Below are 6213 nucleotides of genomic sequence, written 5' to 3' on the forward strand. Positions count from 1 at the left end.
GCCAACAATAGACAGCACATTGTCTGGTGTGCAGAGTGATTTTAAATGGAAAGGTTCAAACTAAAATGGGAGCTTGGGGATGAAAGTCTCCCTATAGATCTCATAAAAACTCCACAGAAAGTGCGAAGCTGGAGTTAACAAATGTTAGGGGATATATAAATGATTAATAGACAAATGAAAAGTGGATGGGTGGATAGGTAGGTAGATAGATACACAGATACATAGATATATAGATGGATGATAGATGGAAGACAGATAAGATAGATAGATGATAGGGCATGGGCTTACAGGAGTCGCCACTACAGGCCAGGGCCTCGGCCCGCCCTATCCCAGGAGACGAGGAGGGGGGTGGGGGGAGGGCGCACAAGATGGCGGTTGGTGTGGATGACTACAGCTCAGAGTCTGATGTGATTGTTATACCTTCATCCCTGGACTTCATCTCACAAGATGAAATGTTGACACCCTTGGAAAGGCTGGACAAGTATGCTGCAAGTAAGAACATATTTAACAGATAAATGGTGGCCCAGAGTTTGCTGGATACTCTGAGGGAAGTCTGAGATGATGAGAGAGACTGCATTGCTGTCCTGGAAAAAATTAGCCGATTAGCTGATGACCCAGAGCCAACTGTGAGCGGAGCTGATCGAACAAGGGCCGCACATTGCACTGTTTTGTCAAGAGAACCAGCCTTCGATAGCATATGCATTTTCCAAGTACTTACTACCAATTGTGGTTCGATACCTTGCAGACCAGAATAACCAGGTGAGGAAAACCAGTCAGGCAGCTTTGCTGGCTCTGCTGGAGCAGGAGCTGATTGAGCGATTTGACGTGGAGACCAAGGTGTGCCCTGTCCTCATAGACCTGACTGCCCCAGACAGCAATGACGATGTAAATACAGAGGCTGTGGTATTGTTGGGGTCCACACTAGCCCCACGTTGGGGAGGCCAAGAAATGTCGCGGCCCAAGCAAAATGTTGAGGCCCAGGCCCACCCACAATTGGGCGGCCACTGCATCCCGGCCCAAGCTGCCGCTCCAGTCCTCGGGTCGGGGTTCAGCAAGAGCGAGAGTGAGGACAGACTCGAAGAATGTAGACCACACAGAGTGTAATTCAATCCCGTTTATTCTTCAATCTAAGTCCTAAGTCTTGAGTTCCTAGTGCCTAGTCCCTAGCTCCTAGTGCCTCCAAGTTCCAAATTACTTCTTCCAAGTTCTCTTCCAAGTGCCTGCTACCTGTCTTCTCTCTGCTGTGTCTGGTTTTCTCTTCTGTGTCTCCCTAATGTCTTCTACCTAATGTCAGGTAAACTGTTTTCCTCCAAGTTGTACTGTTTCTCTGTCTACCTCTATCCTTTTATATGTCTTACTTCTAAGCCACACCTTTTTGGTCACACCTATAATCATGCCCTTAGGTCTTGTCTCTAAATCTGATCTCTACACTTCTAAGTCACACTCTAACTCTAACTTCTAAGTTACACACCTTTAATCTCACACACCTTTAATCTCACACACCTTTAATCTCACACACCTTTAATCTCAAGGTATCTAAACCAAGATTATCGGAGTGTGCTCAGCTGTTGTAGGCTATTGTAATCCAAGTCTTATGTCAGGGTATATGGCTCAAGATGGCTGCAAAGCTGATAGCTGCTTTCTGCTAAAAGTCAGCCCCCAACATGGTATGATGTGCAAGATGGCCCCCATGGTTGGGAAGAATATTACAGAGCATCTCATCCTCCCTAGGTTTTGCGAGATGTGCTGCAACTGTAGAATGTTCCATCCGAAAGGTCTGTGCTGCCAATTTTGGAGATATTTGCAGTGTAGTTGGCCAGCAAGCTACAGAAGAAATACTGCTGCCCAGGTTCTTCCAGCTGTGTTCTGATAATGTGTGGGGCATCTGGAAGGCCTGTGCTGAGTGCCTCATGGCTGTCTTCTGTGCAACATGTCAAGAAATCCGATGGACAAAGTTATCAGCACTATTCATTAACTTGATCAGTGATCTTTCATGTTGGGTTTGCCAAGCAGCCTTTCAGTCTCCGGGGCCTTTCATATCTACATTTGGTAATCCATCCCGCTCAGGCCAATGTTTTCAAGATGAGAGCAAGAGCTCGGAAGACTCAGTGGCAGAAGACAAAGACAGGATCAGAGATGATGGTGTCGTAGAAGAGCAGTACAGGCCAGAAGATGCTCCTTCAGACTTCAGTGCTCCTCATTCCAGTGCCAGGCTAGAGAGCACACTCAAAGGCTGGGCTGCAGAGTCACCTGGGGACTCTGCAGATGACATGCATATTCCAGTGGACAGCTCCTTACTCTGTACTTTGTCCTCAGAGTCTCCTCAGGAAGCAGCTAGCAATGAGAGTGGTAGGTAAAAAGCCTGACAACAACAACAAGTCTGCATCCCAGCCAGACGTTGGACCAGCTCCCCAGAGTCCACTCCCTTAGATCAGGAAATGTTCAACTCCTTCCATTTCCGGAGGATTCCTCTACCCGAAATAGATCTTGATAAAGAGCTTTCAACAAGACCCTAAGGAGAGACTCAGCCCAGAGAGAACAGGAGATGCACCTGCAGTCCCTGTACCAGGTTCTCCCAATATCACCATGGCTACCCGGAAGGAGATAGAAGAAATGATAGAAAACCTAGAGCCGCACATGGATGACCCGGATGTTAAAGCACAGGTGAATGTGCTGTCGGCTGCCCTGTGCGCTTCCAGCCTGGATGCTCATGAAGAGACCAGTGGTGTGGAGCAGCGGAGTGAGCTACAAGATGAAGTGGGTGTCAGTGAGCTTCCAGACTGTAACATAAATCAAGACACTTCTGTGCTTTGATCAGCGCTGCTGAGGAGAATATGGAGGCCACTCCTGACTATGTCCATGGAGGTGCGGACGTAAGCCCCAGTGGTGGCTTCAGCCTGGATGAAGAGAGGAGACCCAAAGTCCAGGATGTTGTACCACAAGCGTTATTAGATCAGTACTTGGCAATGACCGACCCTTCTGGAGCACAGACAGTTGACATTGAGATCGCCAAGCACTGTGCATACCGTCTGCCGGGTGTGGCCCTGACTCTCTGCAGACAGAACTGGCACTGCTTGAGAGAGACTTACGAGACCCTAGTGTTGGACATGCAGTGGAAAGTTGGAAGAACTCTAGCCTTCTCCATCCATGAGCTTGCGGTGATTCTTGGAGACCAGCTGACAGCTGACGAGCTGGTTCCATATTTTAATGGATTTTTAAAAGACCTCGATGAAGTCAGGATAGGTGTTCTTAAACACTTGCATGACTTCCTGAAGCTTCTTCACATTGATAAAAGAAGAGAATACCTTTATCAGCTCCAGGGGTTCTTGGCGACAGACAACAATAAAAATTGGTGCTTTCAAGCTGAAGTGGCGGAACAGCTGATTTCACTTCTAGAATTATATCGTCCCAGAGATGCTTATGATTGCTTACATCCCATTGCTCTGAATCCGTGTGCCGACAAAGTCTCTTCAGCCCATTGGATTTCCTACAAGTCGGTCCGTGAAGTGGTGAAGAAACTCCACACGGCAACACCGCCCACATTCGGAGTCGATCTCATCGATGAGCTGGTAGAGGACTGTGGCAGCTGTCCAAAATGGTCTGGTCGACAAGCCTTTGTCTTTGTCTGCCAGACCGACCCTCATTGAGGACGACTGCCTCCCCGTGGAGCAGTTTGCTGTGCACCTGATGCCACATTTGCTGACCTTGGCAAACTACAGGGTCCCCAACGCTAGAATGCTGCTGGCAAAGACCCTGCGTCAGACCCTGCATCAGACCCTGCGTCAGACCCTGCTGGAGAGAGAATACTTCTTAGCCTCCGCTGGCTGTCATCAGGAGACCGTGGAGCAGACAATCAGGACCCTGCAGATGAATCGAGACCGTGAAGTCAAGTACTTTGCAAGCATCCATGCCTCCAGTCCCAAACTCTCTGAAGATGCAGTGAGCACAGCTTCCTCCACCTACTGACTCCTGACCCACGGTGTCCTTCCTGCATCAGCAGGAGCCTGGCCACCACGGCCTGCACCACTCGGGACAGCTGTGGTGGGGGCCATCCTTCTGCCAGCTCATTCACAGGTGCAAGTTGCCTACTCCCAATACCAGTGGTTTTAAGAGTCAAGAGAAAGTACAGTAAACACTATTATCTTATCTTGACTTAAGAGGATTATAATTGTCACCAAAGCCTTAACTCGTTACTTCACCGTCCTGACTGAATGACTTGAATTGGCAGAGCATTTTCCCCTTGGGAAAGATGAGGTTTCCCAGAGACCTGCATTGCTTTCTTCTGGTTTTATTTAACGGCTGATAAATGACATTCTTACGGCCAGAAGGTGGATATGCACCGGACAGGAAAGGCCTTCGGTATTAGCCTAAGTATTTCTTCCAGGTGCGGAGCCTGTTCAACTTCTTAGCTACCCAGCCCTAAGTGTGAATAGTTCTTAGCGTGTATAAATGTCAAAGGAGTTTTTCCTCTCCTGAGGGCTTGATGTTAACACTAAATAGAATCTGATTGTGGCTCCTAATTCAGCACATTGCTGTACACACCTACAGAATGTTTGCTGAATCTCTCCTGATTTTTTTTCATGCTGGTCATGACCTGAAGGGAATTTCTTAGCATGAATATTGTGGCAGGTGTTTTTAACTTGATCATGGTCAGCTCTGAGGTGTAACTTTTTCTTCCCATGCTGCACTCCTGTGACCACTCTGGGGTGTGCGGCCTTAATCATGCTGTTAGAACTGTTGTGGTACAAGTTCCAAATAAAATTTATTAATAGGATCTATAAAGAGACATCACCCACTCTGTCTTCTAATGTCTACAAGTAAATGCAGTATGGGACCTGCATTACTTAGCAAAAGATGGGGGAATGGTTAAAGTTTGTCTTTAACTAGCTCAGTGTTCACCTATCAGCCCCACTTTTGGCGACAGCAGCAGCCTGAAGACCAGAATACTATGAACAGCAACTTTGTCTTGAAGCTCCTGAAGTACAGAAAAGCACCTTCAAGCCTTGGTTTCCTCATCTGTAAGGCGGGAGCTAGTAAAACCCTGTCTCCCACAGGGTTGGTGTGCAACAACTGCATGAGGGCCTCTGGGAAGGCTCCAAGATGCAGATTCCAGTTGCTTCTGTGTGAAGTCCGCACCAGAGTCCCCCGAGGTGCTTTCTGAGTACTGGCTTACTTACTTGACTGGGAACTCAAGAATAAGTCAGAATTAAAGTTTTAAAATAAAACCTGGTGTGGCTGTTGGAAGACGTAGGTTGCTTCCCATGGAAACTTCCACAGACAAGCCTGTGTAATAAAAATGTGTGGCAAACTCCACTGTCAAAAAAAAAAAGATAGATAGATGATAAATGGATACAGATTTATTGTATTCGTTCTATTCCTATAGAGAACCCTGACTAAAACACCCTTAAAGAAATTGGTCTATGTCAAAGATCTCCTACCACTTGAGAGACATGAAAGGCAGAGATTTCAGCCTCCCAAAGCCACCTTTGCGTTACAACATTAGAATGGCAGTGAGGGACTCCACCAGCAGAGCAAAGCTGGGAGGCCAGTAGGTGGTTTCTATAACCATGGTAAAGGAAAAGTACAGGCCCCAGGACCAAGTACAGCGTCAAGTAGCAGTCACAGAACAGATTCATCCACACTTTAGGATAATGCCACACACTTGTAGTGAGACGGGAAGGCAATATAGCAATCATGACGGCTCTGGCCTCTCTGAGTCTCTCAGTGCTCCTTCTGGTTCCAGCTCCACATCTAATGTAATGAACCTTGTATTTCGTTATCTGTTTAAATATTTGCTCCTGGTTGTGAATGTCCAATGAGCACTATCCAGTTTAGCTCATACTTAAACCTACAAAAGTCAAATCCATCCGTACGTAGAAGATCTGGTATTCAGTGAGGGGACAGAAAGGCTTGCTTGGCGACTTGCTAAAGAAAGACACCCGCAATAATTCCATTCGGTGTATCCATCTCTATTAAGTCCCATACAAGGGTAAGTGCAGTTCTGTAATAAACAGGACGTCTGCCAGCATGGTCACTCATTTTTATGCAGGGGACATGAGAACCTACCAATGCCTCCGAGAGCTATATGACAAGGCCTCTCAGAATGCCCGGCTCAGAATTATTAATTAGCGCTCCTCAAGGATGGTTTGTTTGCACATCAGCCACACTGGTGTCCCATACATAATAAGACAGCCTGATTAGGCCTACTCATTA

At 47.1% G+C, this 6213-nt stretch overlaps 1 pseudogene; it reads left to right on the forward strand.

Moving 5' to 3' along the window:
* The first annotated feature begins 368 nt into the window (after positions 1 to 368).
* LOC143439924 (serine/threonine-protein phosphatase 4 regulatory subunit 1-like) lies at positions 369 to 4083 on the forward strand (annotated as a pseudogene).
* The last annotated feature ends 2130 nt before the right edge of the window (positions 4084 to 6213 follow it).

This window comes from Arvicanthis niloticus, chromosome 28 (genome assembly GCF_011762505.2).
Source record: "Arvicanthis niloticus isolate mArvNil1 chromosome 28, mArvNil1.pat.X, whole genome shotgun sequence".
Taxonomy (NCBI): Eukaryota; Metazoa; Chordata; class Mammalia; order Rodentia; family Muridae; genus Arvicanthis; species Arvicanthis niloticus.